This window comes from Canis lupus, chromosome 30 (assembly GCF_011100685.1).
Source record: "Canis lupus familiaris isolate Mischka breed German Shepherd chromosome 30, alternate assembly UU_Cfam_GSD_1.0, whole genome shotgun sequence".
In the NCBI taxonomy this organism is placed as follows: Eukaryota; Metazoa; Chordata; class Mammalia; order Carnivora; family Canidae; genus Canis; species Canis lupus.
The window spans coordinates 18,729,578-18,746,142 of NC_049251.1; the positions used below are offsets into that span (position 1 = coordinate 18,729,578).

General features: G+C 40.1%; 1 long non-coding RNA gene across 1 annotated transcript in view; it reads right to left on the reverse strand.

Moving 5' to 3' along the window:
- LOC119877745 overlaps positions 1-16,565 on the reverse strand; it is a 52,656-nt gene that overhangs the window by 3,506 nt on the left and 32,585 nt on the right. The window contains exon 3 of the long non-coding RNA XR_005381669.1: positions 24-345. This is a non-coding gene — a long non-coding RNA (uncharacterized LOC119877745). The remainder of the gene's footprint in view (positions 1-23; positions 346-16,565) is intronic.

Consider the following 16,565-nt stretch of genomic DNA (forward strand, 5'->3'; position numbering starts at 1 on the left):
TCCGCACAGGTCGCAGGTGATACCTTTTATTGTGCTCATTTTAAAGACGGGGACGAGTTGGCCCCCTCCACGAAGCCTTTCTCGACAGCCTGGCCCGGGGCAGGTGGGTCAGCCAGGCCGCTCCTGGGCCCGCGGATTCCTGCAGGGTCTCGAGGTGAGGGGTGCGAGAAAGAAAGACCTCGGGCTCGGTGCCAAGCGGCCCCCTTTGGCGCGCAGGGTCTGCGCCAGACGCACAAACCCAAATTCCCTCCAGCGCCTTCGGCTCCATCTTTAAATCCAGGCAAAGATCAATTCTCCCTCTCCCTCGCACACACACATTTGCAGCCATAAATAAACAGCTCCCAGCTAAATCAGGAACCGGAGAAGAGAAAGAAAAAGGAAGAACAGAAAAAGGATCAGAACCAGAGCTCGGGTCTCGCTTCTCCCAGCAGCAGGATGGCTCTTTTTGGTCAGGCCAGCCTCGCATTTGGGGTTGCAACTTGCATTTGAATAGCTGCCTGGGCTTGTTATGGACCCGGGAAAGCTCTGAAAGGGAATCACTATGCAAATTGTCCCAGTTACAATCGAAAGGTTCGATCTTCAGGAGCTGCCTGACGGAAGTTGATGTCAGCTATCTGTGCATTAGGGTTGCATTACCGCCTTCGCTGGCCTCCTCACCACCCCCTCTCGCGCCTGCCGGGGATGCTTTTTTTTTTTTTTTTTTTTTTTTTTGCTTATGTGTATATTTTCCCTCAGTAATTAAAAAAAGGGGGGAAAAGGGCTGAAGGTGGCGGTGTAGCTGGCTCGGGCCTGAGAGGCCCACGGGTGGAGGGGGAGGAGGTGTGGTCGCTCCGGCGGGTAGGAGAAGGGGGGGGGAAGGTCATTCTTTTGCAGCAGGTGTTGATGGTGTGTCTGAAATCAAACATTTAGAAACGTTTTTTTAGCGCTTTGCAGGACTAGGTGGCGGTGAGGGGTGGGGGCGGAGATGTCTGCCTCCGCCCGCCTGCTTGATCCTACAATGCCGGCTGCAGATCAATACCCGCTCACTGTAATCCCAGTAATTGTAGGACTCGCAGCTTTTATTTAAAAAAAAAAAGAGAGAGAGAGAGAGAGAGAGGACACTACGGGTAGTCTGCTGAGGCAGCGCGGCTAGACGTGGTGCCCCCGGGCGCCTTTCTGGGCGCCCATCTTTTACCCTGGAGCCCTCGAAGCTCCCCGCAGTGGGGTGGCTTTAAGATTCCAGCGCGCAGGTATTAGCCTGGGAGGCTGGGGGCCCGCGGAAAGGGCACTCGCTCGAAGGCGCTCCTGGCTACTCGGGGCAGGCCGCGTGCTGCAGGGCTGGCGGCGTGGGATCCGGCTTTTCCCCGGCCTCCTGGCGTGCCCCGGAGGGCAAGCCAGGTCTGGAGATGGCCATTCTGCGCTTGGACACTGGCGTGTTGGCCTTCGGTGGCAGAGGCTCCACGTTCTGGGCCACGCACGAGATGGTGGAACATGGGCCTTCCCGCAGAGACGGTTTTGCCCTGCGACGGTCGCTTCCCAGGGCTCGAAGCTGGGCCAGGCTGCGAGCTGCCGCGGAGAATGCCCAGTGTGGGCCTACCCTGGGCGCTCTGCCTGGGAAGCTGGCAGGGGCACTAGGATCTGGAGGTTTTCCCCCGCGGCCGCTAAGGCTTTGGTTTCCTTCCTGAGCGCGACCATGACCCACCGACCGCGCAGTGCCCGTGGGCCGGGTGTGTTCCTCAGGGCGCCTGCTGCCTCTGTCACCCGCCCTTTGCTGGCAGAGTCGGGGCAGGACCGCTGGGGCCTGGGGCCGCAGCCCCCGCGCGGCTGGCAGTGCGCAGCTTCTGGCGACCTCGAAGATGACCATCTGTCATTCAATTAAGGTTTCAGGGCAGCTGATGGGGGAGCCAGGGTCAGCGACCCCAGGACAAAACGGCCTGCTGCCTCGCATAGGAGAAGTTCAAATGTTAAATGCAGAACATTGTGCCCTCTCCCAGCCCTGGCCCCCGCCCGGCCGCAGGTCTGGCCGGTGGACAGCAGCGGGGTGAAGGGCAGCGGTCATTAGCACTTAGATTTCAGCTCTGGGCCGGGCTCCTTCTGTTGGGTCATTTTGACCAGAGAACCTTTAACCCTTTCATGCCAGCTCTCCCTCTAGGGAAGGCCTGCTTGTCTGAATGAGGAAAGAAAGAGAGGGATCAGATGCACCCATATAAAGAGGAGTTAAACTCTTTCTGGCCACTTGTCTATTAGAGAAGCAAATCTACAAGATAGAAGGAAAAGTTTCTTATAGCCAAAACAAACTAAAAAGTCTTCATAAAGTTCTATTTTTTTAAAAAAACATTTTATTTATTTGACAGAGAGAGCACAAGCTTGGGGTGGAGGGCAGAGGGACAAGTCGACTCCCGCTGAGGAGGGAGCTGGTTGCAGGCCTCAATCCCTGGAACCCTGGGATCATGACCCCAGAAGAAGTTAGACTCCTCACCGACAGAACCACCCAGGTGCCCCTTATTTTTTAATTTTTAGTTTTGGGTAGGAAGTACATTCATTAAGTGTGATCATGAAGCCACTGGTCTAATGTGGGCAGAATGGGTTTGTAAAAACTCCAGACTTTTCTCCCATAATTATGTTTATCCAAACGTGTGAATGGTGGTGAGCATTAGCCAGCTATAGACAACTTCATTTAAAGTGTTGGTGATGAAAAGTCTCTCTTGCAATCAGCCTCACCTACAATTGAAAATAGGTTGGGTATTTGGCCTTTCCCTTTTGGACTTTCCCATAATAAAATGAGGCAAAAAATTTTTCTTTAAACTAATAGAATTCCGAAAATGCATTCATTAAGCATACACAGGCTGTGGGCATTTAGGTGTTGCTATTATTGGCTTCCTGACACTAGATAGAAGGAAAAGCAGCTGCATACTTAGCCATTTTCAGTGGAAGATCCAACTATTCCTCTCAATTATTAACCATGAAGCCTGAAAACAACTCTATTAGCAAGATATCATTTCAAAGCTTGGAAAACTAGGTTCTTCAGCAGGCTTGTTAGTAATTGAGTAAGGACCCAGTGCTTCTGGCTTCCAGCCCCAGTTCTCAACATTAAACCCTAACTCCTACTTTTTTGGAAGTAACTATCATGAAATCAATTAATCAATCAAACATCCAGCATTGAAGTACCTTAGCAAATTTTTCATTGGATAACAATGAATAATGCATGGCCCTCCAGTATATTGACTGTGGTAAATGGTCTTTAAGGTAAGGTGCTGCAACAAGTACCTTTAAATAAAATCAAAATAAAAAGTTTACCACAATCATAATAAATTGTTCAGTCATCTTCCTATTGACTCACACAGCATCTTTCTTCAGGGGCATTCGGAGTTATTTTTTCCCCCTTACAAACAGACCAGAACAAATTGATGAATTGAGCTTTCACTATGCTAATTTAGACATTATAAATATTTAATTAACATCCCTAATAGCCAGTCATAGTGGGCTCCCACTCTACTTTACACTGTTCTTAATCTAAAGTAAATGCTTTTCCCATTAATAGCTTGATGCCATATTAGCTGCTTCCTCGGTAAAAGGGCCCCATTTAGTCCAAAAGGAGGGGGTCATTGAGTAGTCTGCATTAGACAGAGGTTTCTTCCTGTTTGTAAAGGATCCTGGGAATAGTATCAAGTCTCTACAGATTCTACCTTTCCCAGTTCTTGCTCAAGTGAGATGATCCTAAGAATAGGAACAATGTCTGGATATTATTTTTCTAGACAATGTAACCTTTTTGTGGTTGTACTATAATAAAAACTTATTTTAGTAAGGCTTACATTAAAAGGTGGATTATAGAAAATGGATGACAAATTTCAAACCATGGAATGTACTAGTCTTTTCTACAGAGTGGTGCAGTGAAAAGAATTCTGAACCAAGGGTCAAGTGATCTAAGTTCAAATCCTGTGACACTCACTAGCAGTGGGACTCTTGGGCAAGAGATTTAACCCCTCTGAGATTCAGTTTGCTCTTTTAATGTGTATATAATTAATGTCTGTGCCACAGGGTTGCTTTAAAGATTAAATGAGAGAATAGATGTGAAATTGCATGGCATATAGTAGATAATTAATATTGGGTTAATTCATAAATGACTTCCAAATATTCATTAACCTTTCTGTCCTTTTTATTTATTCTTGTCTTCTCTCAAATATCCTGTTATCATCATCTAACATGATATTTGCAAATGTTTGTCTCATTAATTCTTGGATCTAGTTTCTATAATGTGAATTGGAGAGAGAGTGGGAGGCCAAAATCCTGTTCAGCAAGCGGTGTTAAAACAGATACCAGAATTTAGACTTTTAAAAGCTGTGAGTCACAAACTCTAATCACTGAAATGTCCTTATACAACAGCCCGTGTGTGGTTTAGAAAGACTCCAGAAGCAGCCTTGTATATCCCAGGGGGCAGGAATCAGGCCAGAATGGAGATTTCACGAAATTAGAAACTCTCTGGGCTGATCTAACTCTGGGGCCTGATTCTGCAGATGCTGAACATGAGAGTAAACAGCTGAAGATGGAAAGAGAAGCCTCAATTTAAACTTAAAACACTGGAAAGATAAGCCATCTTATTCTGATAATATTTCCCAAAGAATTTGAAGAAAAAAATGGAATTGACTTATTAGATGTTGCTGGTTGCAGAGACAATAGAAACTCTGAATTATTATTTACCAGCACAAAATAAATACTACCTAATGTAATTTAGACATTAATATTGGCAATTTATTTATCTAGATACAGTAAATATCCTAGTAAAATCACATTATTTTGTTTTTTTGTACAAACAAAATTTCCCTTTTTAGTTTTGGTTAGCAGTGGAAAAGCTCAGAAAGATCAATAGGAGAGGGATGAAAGATTGGCTGAAGATGACTTCCTAAGTAGCAGAGTAGTAGGAGGTATACACAAACACAGCAGAGTCTGGCATCGCTAGTTCACTCTCTCTTCCTTGAACTGCTTTTCCAATTCCTTGCTCTCTCTCTCTCTCCCTCTCTCATTTTTCTTTCTACTGTGTGAAGATTCATTAAAAGAAAGGGAAATGTTTTTGCATGTCCCCTCCCCTTCCCCAGTATTTTATTTTATTATGATTATTAAAGATTTAATTTTTTTTTTTATTTGAGAGAGAGAGAGCAATGGCAGGGGGAAGAGCAGAGGGAGAGGAAGAAGCAGGTTCTTCATTGAGCAGGGAGCCAGACAATGGGGCTCAATCCCAGGACCCTGGGATCATGACCTGAGCTGAAGAAGACACTTAAATCCCTTAACCCACTGAACCACCCAGGTGCCCCTCCCCATCATTTTGTTTTGAGATACCCATGGGAAATGTTTTTGACCAGTGGTTCCCAGGGGTGTGTCCCAGAGTGTTAGTTCTTGAGGACACCTTTCCTTCTAGGGGAATGCTTAGTGTGGGTTTAGCGAACTCTCATTATTCACCTCTTAGGCCTTCTGAGTGAGGACAATGGGCCTGTTGGAGGTAAGCTATGGTGAGTTGTCCCTAAAGCTCCTAGGAACAGGGTAGAAAGTGATTGGCAGTTTGGAAAACATAATGTTTGCACAGCCATCCACCGCCCACTGTGTGCCAGGCACAGGAGTTAAGAGGAAACAGAAAGTGTTTGTTGTTCCTGATCTGAGGGAAGTGAAATATACTTAGATGCTATTTCAGAGATCTGAAGAAAGCTGTGGGAATCAAGAGGATGGGTAGCTGCCTGGGGCAGAGAGTTTGTCACCGAAGGCTTTCCGCAAGGAAGCAAATCTTCAAGCTCAGGAGGAGAAATGGAGTTGAGCAAGTGAAGATGAGGACGTACTGGGGACGCAGAAGCAAAGTGAAATAATATGTGCTAAGGCATTGCAGTCTGAGTGTTCAACCTGGCAGGCATGATGGTGCACAGCTCCAGAAGTCCGCTAGGGCCTGTGAGGGGCCTTTTTGCCAAGTTGGGCTTAAATTTTATACCTTACTCAACAGGGAACCATATAAAATTTTTAAGCAGGCAAATGAGATGATCTGATTTGTTGCTTAGTAAAATAACTGATGGCAGAATGAGGAGGTTGGGGACAGGAAGGCCAATATAAAAATGACAAAAACAGCAAACCAAAACTAGTATTCATACTCTTGGTGCTTATGAAGACTGAATTCCCAAATCTCTGTTTCTTTTAATTTAACCACAGAGAAATCACAGTTTTAAATTTATCTGAAGAGAGTAAATGTGATTATTTTTTCTATTTCCTATTACTTTTGGTTAATTTTGTAAGATTTTTTTTTTAAGATCTTATTATTTATTCATGAGAGACACACACAGAGAGGCAGAGACATAAGCAGAAGAAGAAGCAGGCTCCCCTCAGGGAACCCAATGTGGGACTTCATCCCTGAACTCCAGGATCATGTCCTGAGCCAAAAGCAGAGCTTAACTGCTTAGTCATCCAGGCATCCTTGTAAGTAATACTCTAAGTACTCCATAGCTTTGCCTTTGGACCTTGTTTTCTTTTCAACTTGATTTGCATTTTTGGGGGGGATAACCATTGTTCCTGGACTGGAAGCTTGTCTTCAGTGGTGGTGGAGCTGGTCATATTCAAACAAAACACAAAGCAACTCAGAAAGCCTTAAAGAATAAAATGGATCTTCATTATCTGTCTTCTTGGAAGTGTCTTAAAACCTGCATTGCTCTTTTTATAGATAGCATTCCATATCTTAAATTTCTTAAAGTTCCTCTTTAGACATGTCTTTATTTTTTCTCCCAAAGTTTCTCCTCTTCTTCTTTAGTATTGAAATTCCTATAATGTTGGGTGTAGCAATGTGCCCAGATATGCAACTGTGTCTTCTGGTCTCTCAGTAAAAGGGTAGTGGTCCATGAGAAGTAAGTGGGGGTCTTATAGTGAGACTTTCAGAAAAGTACTTTAAAGGAGGCTGAATCAGCTGGATGTTTGACCTTAGGTCTTGCCCCTTTCTTTTTCCTGATATCTGGATCATGGAGACTTCCTGGTTGGAGCTGCAGCGATCATCTTGCAACTATGAGGCATTTTTCAGGGTAAAAGCTATATGTTAAAAATGGTGTGGCAGAAAGGTAGAAGTAGCCTGGTCCAAAGGACCATGGAATCATCATTCCAGCCCTTAATTGTGTACTTCTGGATTTTTTTCACGAGAGAGAAATAGACCTTTATCATATTTAAGTTAAGATTATTACAGATGTATTACTAGCAGCTGAATGTATTTCTAAGTGATACAACCTCCACAGACCTTGAAAGTAGATTCTAAAATCTGGCAATCCTGGCATGAGTGTATTGACATTATTATCAATCAAAAATATATTTCCTTATTTTCTTGACTTTGACAGTCTGCAACTTGTCATTGCAATGTTGCTTATTTCCCTTGTTGTCCTATTGCTATGAGGGTACATTTTGATTTCTTGTTACTAATCCTATCACTAGTATTTATTCCATGTCCTCCTATTCATATGTTTTCTCTTATTTGTCTGTTTCTCATATGAAATGGCTTTGGATTTCTTGTATTTCTCAACTCAGACTTATTCATTATTGATAGTTGTATGCTTCTAATTACTTTATTAGGTGTTCCAGTTCTCCTCAGTCTTAGGAAAATATATGATTACTAACAAATTAGCACATATAATGAAAAGTATTCTTTTTAAAAATAAAATTTGGTGGCACCTGGTAGCTCAGTGGTTGAGTGTCTGCCTTTGGCTCAGGTCATGATCCTGGGGTTCTGGGATTGAGTCCTGCATCACGCTCCCCGTGGGGAGCCTGCTTCTCCCTCTGCCTATGTCTCTGCCTCTCTCTGTGTCTCTAATAAACAAATAAAATCGTTAAAAAATAAAAATAAATTTTAGCTTTCAAATAAAAATAAATCTTGAACCATACTGATAAAGATATTCCATGTTTTTCTGAGTTTTTAGTTTTGTTTTGAAATGTCAAGGATCCCTAACTAGATTTTTGATGTTAGATAATTACTGATAGTCCTTTAATAATGTTAAATATCTTAAGACTTATTTTTTTTTGCCATAGTGACAATACAAATGCCATTTTGCTCTATAGAGATAATCTGAGTTGGAATCATATCACAATTTTCAGAGACAGAAAATGATGTAAATGTTTAAAACATGGTTCTTTAAATATGAATGTAAGAGATGTGGCATTATAGTTCTTAAGACTTTTTGTAATATCAGGTGGATATTTGATGCTGCCTTAGTTATTACTCTGCAGGATGAATTATAGGCTGAAGTTCATTAGCATTTACTTTACATTTAAGTTAGGTAAATGAGGTAGATATGGCTATTTCCTGCGTTATGACTTTGCATGTTTGTTTCAGTTTTACAACTGTCAAAGAAGAACAATAGTATCTGCCTACTAGTTTCAAATTAAAATCTTTTATTATTTTATTTATTCATTTAAAAATTATTTATTTGGGAGAGAGAGAGAGAGCGAACATAAGTGGACAGAGGGAGAGAAGCAGACTCCTTGCTGAATTTGGAGCCCAATGTGGGGCTTGATCTCACAACCTTGAGATTGTGACCTGAGCTGAAATCAAGAGTTGGGTGCTTAACCAACTGAACCACTCAGGCACTTCTACTTATTTTTTATTTTGTTTTTATTTAAGAGGCACATATAAGGCAGTGCAAATGTTAGGTATGAAAGAAAAAGGACAGAGATAGTATCAGGATAATCCTTTAATTTGGTTGTTGATATAGGTGGTATGCCACCTTCCCTCTGCTCACCCCATCAAAGTTGAAATATATCTTGTTAAAATGGACTAATTTGGTAGTTAAAGAATAGTAGTTGAGTGCTACAGTGGCACAAGACAAGATTGGAGACTTGGAACTCAAAAAAAGAAAAAAAAATTGGAGACTTGGGCAGGGACTGGACCACAAAGGCCCTTTGGGCCAAAATGTTAAAGACCTCTGCATTGTACTTCAAATGCAATGGGAAGCCACTGAAGAATTTTTAACAGAGTGACATGATCTAATTTGTGTTTTAAAAGATTTCTGTGGGGATCCCTGGGTGGCGCAGCGGTTTGGCGCCTGCCTTTGGCCCAGGGCGCGATCCTGGAGACCCAGGATCGAATCCCACATCAGGCTCCCGGTGCATGGAGCCTGCTTCTCCCTCTGCCTGTGTCTCTGCCTCTCTCTCTCTCTCTCTGTGACTATCATAAATAAATAAAAATTTAAAAAAAAAAAAAAAATAAAAGATTTCTGTGGCTGCTGTATGGGCAATGAATAATAGAGATTGACAAGTGGAAGTGGAAGTTGAAGGGGCTATTGCGGATTCAGGTGAGAGATGATGGTGGCCTAAGGTGGTGGACTAAGGTGGAGAGGAAGAAAAATGAAACTTCTGAATGTTAGTTTTTTTCAAATCTTTCCAAAAAATTGAAGAGGAGGGAACACTTCCAAACTAATTTTATGTGGCCAACATTACCCTGATACCAAAACCAGACAAACAATCAAAAGGAAAGAAAACTATAGGCTAGTATCTCTGATGGACTTTGTGATATTGGGATTTATAATAAGAAATATATATTTGGTCTTGGTCCCATTTCTAACACAGAGCTCCAGAAACCCTGTAATTTCCTAAGTGATGAGAATTGTAAAGGTGTCTTTTGTTACATTAATGAGATGACTTGTGGACCCCACCTAACAATGGGGCCTGGCTGCCAGGAGAATTAACTAGATGATTAGAGGGCTGGAACTTTAAGTCCCACTCCCTATCCTCCAGTCAATGTAGAGGGGTTGGAGGTTGAACCAATCTCCAATGACCAATGATTTAGTCAATTATGCCTAGTAATAGGCCTCCCCTGAAAAGAGAATTCAGAGAACTCCTGGGCTGATGAACACATGGAAGTTCAAGGAGAGTGGCATGGAAACTCTACAGTTTCTCCATACCTTGCTCTATGCATTTCTTCCATCTGGCTGTTCCTGAGTTATATCCTTTTATAATACATAAAACTGATGATACAGAAAGTAATATATTTCTCTGAGTTCTGTGAGCCACTCTAGCAAATTAATCTTACCAAAGGAGGGGAAGTGCTGATTTATAATCAGTTGGTCAGAAGTACAGATAACAACCTGGACTTGTGACTGGCATCTGAAGTCAGAGGGGGGCAGTTTTGTAGGGTTGAACCCTTAACCTGTGGGATCTGATGCTATCTTTGGGTAGATATTAAAATTGAGTTGAATTGTAGGATACCCAGCTAGTATCAGATAATTGTCTGTTGGAGATGTGGGAGGACTCCCTGCTCCACACATGATACTTGGTGACTGGACATCTTTAAAACATAGATGCAAAAATCTTAGACAAAAATACTAGCAACCTGAATTCAACAGCATATTAAAAGGATCATATGCCATGACCAAATGAGATTTATCTCTGGAATGTAAGGATGGTTCAAAATAAATTAATAATAAATTAACAAAATAAATAATATGATATATCACATTTACAGAATAAAGGATAAAAATCACATGATCATCTCAGTTAATACAGGAAAAGCTTTTGATAATATTCAACACATTTTTATGATAAAACCCTCAACAAATAGGAGTAGAGGAGAATTGCCTCAACAAAATAAAGGCCATATATAGAAGGCCCATAGCTAACATCATATCTCAATGGTGAAAAACTGAAAGCTTTTCCAGTAAGATTGGGATTAGGACAAGGATGGTTATTCTCATTATTTCTATTCAAAATATATAGTATTAGAAGTTCTAGCCAGAACAATTAGTCTAGAAAAAGAAATAAAAGGCATCCAAGCTGGAATGGAAGAAGTAAAATTATCCCTGTTTGCAGATGATATGATCTTATATGCAGAAAACCTTAAAGACTCCACTAAATGAAACCTGTTGAAACTAATGAACACATTCAGTAAAGTTTCAGAATACAGTCAACATATAAAAATCAGCTATGTTTCTATACACTAAAAACAAACAAAAGGACTGACTTAGTAAAACAATCCCATTTAGAATAGCATCAAAAGAATACAATACTTAGGAATAAACTTAGCCAAAGAAATGAAGGAATTATATACTGAAAACTACAAAACATTGGTGAAAGAAATCAAAGACACAAATGAATGCAAAGACATTCTATGTTCACAGACAAGAAGACCGAATTTTGTTCTTTTTTTATGAAGGCTTAATATTTTTAAAATATCCATATTACTCAAAGCAATCTGTGATACAATGTGATCCCTATCAAAATCCCAATGGCATTTATTTTCAGAAAGAGAAAAAAACAATTCTAGAAATCATATGGAACCAGAGAAAACTCTAAATAGCCAAATCAATCCTGGAAAAGCAAAGCAAAGCTGAAGGTATTACAGTTCCTAATTTCTTGCTCTCTTTTTTTATAAAAGAATTATTTATTTATTTAACAGAGGGACAGCAAGCACAGCACAGGGAAGGGCAAAGGGAGAGGGAGAAGCAGGCTCCGTGATAAGTAGGGAGCCCAATGCAGGGCTTAGACAAAATAGATGACAGGACCCTGGGATCATGACTTGAGCAGAAGGCAGGTGCTTAACCGATTGAGCCACCCAGGCACCCCACTTCCTGATTTCAATATATATTACAAAGCTCTAGTAATTAAAATAATATGGTACCAACATAAAGACAGATATATAGACCAATTGAACAGGATAGATAGCCCAGAAATAAATCAATGCATATATAGTATGCTCACATATATGAGAGTATATATATATATAGACATGCAATGTCTGACAAGGGTGCCAAGAACACATAATGGGTAAAGAATAGTCTCTTGGATGAATGGCTCTAGGAAAATTGTATATCCACATGCAAAAGAATGAAACTGGACTCTTATTTTAACACCTTACACAAAAATCAACTCAGAATGGGTTAAAGACATAAATGTAAAACCTGAAACTGTAAAACTCTTAGAAGAAAACGCAGGGGACATCTTCATAATTCTGGTCTTGGCAACATTTTCTTTTCTTTTTTTAAAGTTGCTTTGTGGTTACCTTTTTTTTTTTAAAGATTTTATTTATTTATTGATGAGAGACACAGAGAGAGAGAGGCAGAAACATAGGCAGGGAGAGAAGCAGGCTCCCTCTGGGGAGCCTGATGCAGGACTTGATCCCAGGACACCGGGACCACGACCTGCGCCAAAGGCAGATGCTCAACCACTGAGCCACCCAGGTGCCCTTTGGCAACATTTTCATGGATATGACACCAAAAGCATAGGTAACAAAAGTAAAAATAGACAAGTGATACTATATCAAACTAAAAAGTTTCCATATAGCAAAACAAAAGAATGACATAAAAGACAATCATTGGAACGACATAAAAAGACAACTTATGGAATGGGCGAAAATATTTGCAAACCATATATCTTAAAAGAGGTTAATTTCCAAAATATATAAGGAACTGCTACAACTTAATAGTAAAACATTAAAAATGGGCTAAGGATTTAAATAGATATTTCTCCAGAGAAGAAAGACAAATGGCCAACAAGTATACAAAAAGATGCTCAACATTACTAACCATCAGGGAAATGCAAATCAAAACCATGAAATGTAACCTTACACATCTTAGGATAGCTTTTATCTAAAAAAAAGAAGGGTTGGAAAGATTATAGAAAATTTGGACTTCTTGTACAGTTGGTAGGAATGCAAAATGGTGCACCTGCCATGAAAAACAGTTGGAGGTTCCTCAAAGAATTAAAAATAGAACTACTATATCATCTAACAATCCCACTTCTGGGTATTTATCCCAAAGAATGAAGTCAGGATCTTGAAGAGATATTTGCATTTGCAAATATTCATTGCAGCTTTATTCACAATAACCAAGAAGTGGAACAAATATAAATGTCCATTGATAGTTTAATGAATGAAGAAAATGTGGTATATACATACAATGGAATGTTATCCAGCCATAAAAAAGGAGATCTATGTTATAGCGTGAATGAAACTGGAGGCAATTAGCTAAGTGAAATAAGCGGGTCACAGAAGGACAAATACTGTACGATTCCACTTACATGAGATTTTAAAAATAGTTAAACTCATGGAAGCAAAGAATAGTATCATGGTTGCCAGGGGTGGAGGTGGGGAGGGAAAACAGGAGTTGCTAATAACGGGTATAAACTTTCAGTCAAGCAAGATGAACAAGTTCCAGAATGTGCTTTATAACATTGTACCTATAGATAACAATACTGTATCATACACTTAAAAATGTGTCAAAAGGCTAAATTTCGTGATCAGTATTTTTACAAGAAAAATACAAAAAACAGTATAAAATAATGGAATATTATTTAGAAATGGAGTTGATAGCAATTGCAGATAAATTGGAAGTGGAGAGGTGGTAGTGAGGGAAAAGAGTTTAAAAAATAGCTTTTAGGTGTTTGGCTTAAGCAATAAATGGTGGTATGAATTCCTGAGGTAGTGAGTCTGGGTAAAAGCAGACTTTTTTGGAGAGTGGCGAGGGAGGAGGACATAGAGAGCTCCTGTTTTACCTTTTACATTTGAGGGACATTTTATATATGCTCATTTCTTCCTATGACAGATGATAAATACAAGAAAGCCATCATGGATCTGTTCAATGCTTTGAAACTTGTGAAATTGATATATTGAATTATGAAATCATGTGTCTAATTTGTTTTCCTAATGACCCCACATTTAAAATGGTTTGATTATTGTTTTTAAGGATTTTGTTGAAGTGCTGTAATGTGTCAACTTGATCAGATTGTTACAAGGAGGAGAGTGGCCTGCACTTTCAAAACAGAAGTAGGATACTCATGAAAATAATTTGCTGCTGGAATATAACCATGGATTTACTCTTCCCTTATGACTCTGAAGAAGGCAATACTAATGTGCAGTGACAAAGAAATGGTTACCCAAAGTCCTTGGCTATTTATTATAGAGTTTAGGGTCACCTAGGTAGCTCAGCTGGTTAAGTGGTGGATTCTTGATTTCAATTCAGGTCATGATTTCAGGGTCCTGGGTTTGAGCTCTGTGTTGGGCTCCATGCTCAGTGGGGAGTCTGCTTGAGGATTTTTTTCTCTCTCTCCCTCTCCTTCTGCCCAACCCTCTGCTTTCTCTCTCAATTAAATAAATAAATACATCTTTTTTTTTTTTTTTAAGAGCTTATATTAGTCAGGGTAGACTATCTGCTACCTCTGCTAACTAATCTAAAAAATTTTCATGGCTTATCCTAATAAATACTTATTTCTTGTTCAAAAAATATGGATGTTCCTGGTTGATGGGGAGCCTTCACTGTGGTCACTCAGGGATACATGCTCCTCTGTCTTGTTGTTCTCTGATGGAGCCTCTGCATTGGCTTGGGAGCTAGGAAGGGAACGAAGGCCACCCATAGAGGTTTCATGGGTCATGTTCAGGAATGCCTATCACTTTCACCCACATTCCAGTGGCAGCCACACTCAACTGCCCGGGATGATGTGGAATGGAGTTTAGCTTTGTGTTCAGGAGGAAGGGGAACAATGCTGATCACTGCATATAGGTCTCTTGGTTCTGAAAGACTGTATTCTTGAGTTGGCAGTTTATTCTTTGCCCTTTGCTGAGGCTGTCCATGATTTAAAGGAAAGGAGCTAGAGAACACTCCCTCTCACATTTGACAAAGTATCTCTCTAAGGCTGCCTTTTGAAAATAGGAAATTAATCCTTCACTTCTTTTGTTTAATAAAAGTCATTATCTTTACTCCAAAATAAGCTCTTCCATCTGGTTGCCCTCTCTTGCTTTTATAAAATAGCTATTTGCTAAGTCTCTCATTTGTAACATTTTAAATTGGCTAAGTTCAATAATTTTTGACTTACAAAAATGGCGATTTCATATTACTCAAACTAGAAGGAGATACATCTTAAATCCCTTCCTTTCTTTTTCTTCTGACATGAATTGGTCTTCAAGGGTAGGTTATTCTACTTCTGAAATAAGTGGGCAAAGGACTTGAAAAGACATTTCACCAAAGAAGATACACAAATGACCAGAAAGCACATGAAAAAAATGTTCAGCATTCTTAGTCATTAGGGAATCCTAAATTCAAACCACAAAGAGATATCACTTCACCAACTGGGATGGCTATAATAATAAAGAAAAAAGGACTAATGTTCAAGAACATATGGAGAAATTGGCACCCTCATGAACATTGTTGGTAGGAATGCAAAATGGTGCAGCTTCTTTGGAAAATAGTTTGGCGATCTCTGAAAAAGTGTAACATAGATTACCATATGACCCAGCAATTCCAGTTCTAGGTTATCTATCGAAAAGAACTGAAAACACAGGTCCACAAAAAATTCATACATGAATGTGTGCAGTGGTATTATTTGTAATAGCAAAAAAGTAGAAACAACTGAACAGTCTATCAACTTCTTAGTGGATAAATAAAATATCCACACAGTGGTTTATCATTCAGCAATAAGAAGCACAGATACATATTATAACATGCATGAATCTTGAAAACATTAGACTAAGTGAAAGAAGCCAGACACAAAAGGTCATATATTGTATGATTCTGTTTTTATTTTTATTTTTTTAAAAGATTTTATTTACTTATTCATGAGAGACACAGAGAGAGAGAGAGAGAGAGAGAGAGAGAGAGAGAGAGAGAGAGAGGCAGAGACACAGGCACAGAGGGAAGCAGGCTCCATGCAGGGAGCCCGACATGGGACTCCATCCCAGGTCTCCAGGATCAGGCCCTGGGCTGAAGGCGGCGCTAAACCGCTGAGCCCCCTGGGCTACCCAGATTCCATTTTTATGAAAAATTCAAACTCTACAAATCCACAGAGACAGAATATAGATTAGTGGTTGCCAGGTTAGGGGTAGGAAGGGCTGGGGAGGAACTGCTAATGGGTATGGAGTTTATTTTTGAGGTGATGAAAATATTCTGGAATTAGGTAGTGGTGATGGTTACATAACCTTTTTTTAATAAAGATTTTATTTATTCATTTATTTATTTATTCATGAGAGACACACAGAGAGAAGCAGAGACATAAGCAGAAGGAGAAACAGGCTCCATGCAGGGAGTCCCATACGGGACTTGATCCCAGGACCCCAAGATCATGACCTGAACCAAAAGCAGATAGATACTCAACTGCTGAGCCACCCTGGTGCCCTGGTTACATAACTTTTGCACATAGTAGAAATCACTAATTTGTATACTTCGTAAAGATAGATTTTATGATGTGTGTATGAATTGTATTCAGTAAAAAATTTAAAAAAGAATACATGATATGTATTTTGTAGATAGATAAAATGTCCGAGATAGAAATACAAAAGGATATATGTCTGAGTCTATTTCTGAGTTCTTTATTGTTTCATTGACCTATGTGTCTGTCCTCAGCTAATACCATATTGTTTTGATTACAGTAGCTATATAATAAGTCTTAATATTGGGTAGAATGTTCCTCCCATGATATTCTTCTTTGTCAAGATTTTTAAAAAAGATTTATTAACTTATTTTATAGAAAGAGAGAGAACGAGAGTGAGAGAGAGAGCTCCAGAGAGACAGAGCCAAGGAAGAGAGATAGACAGAACCAGGCAGAGGGTAAGAATCTCAAACAGACTCCCTGCTGTGTGCAGAGCCTGACACAGGCTTGAT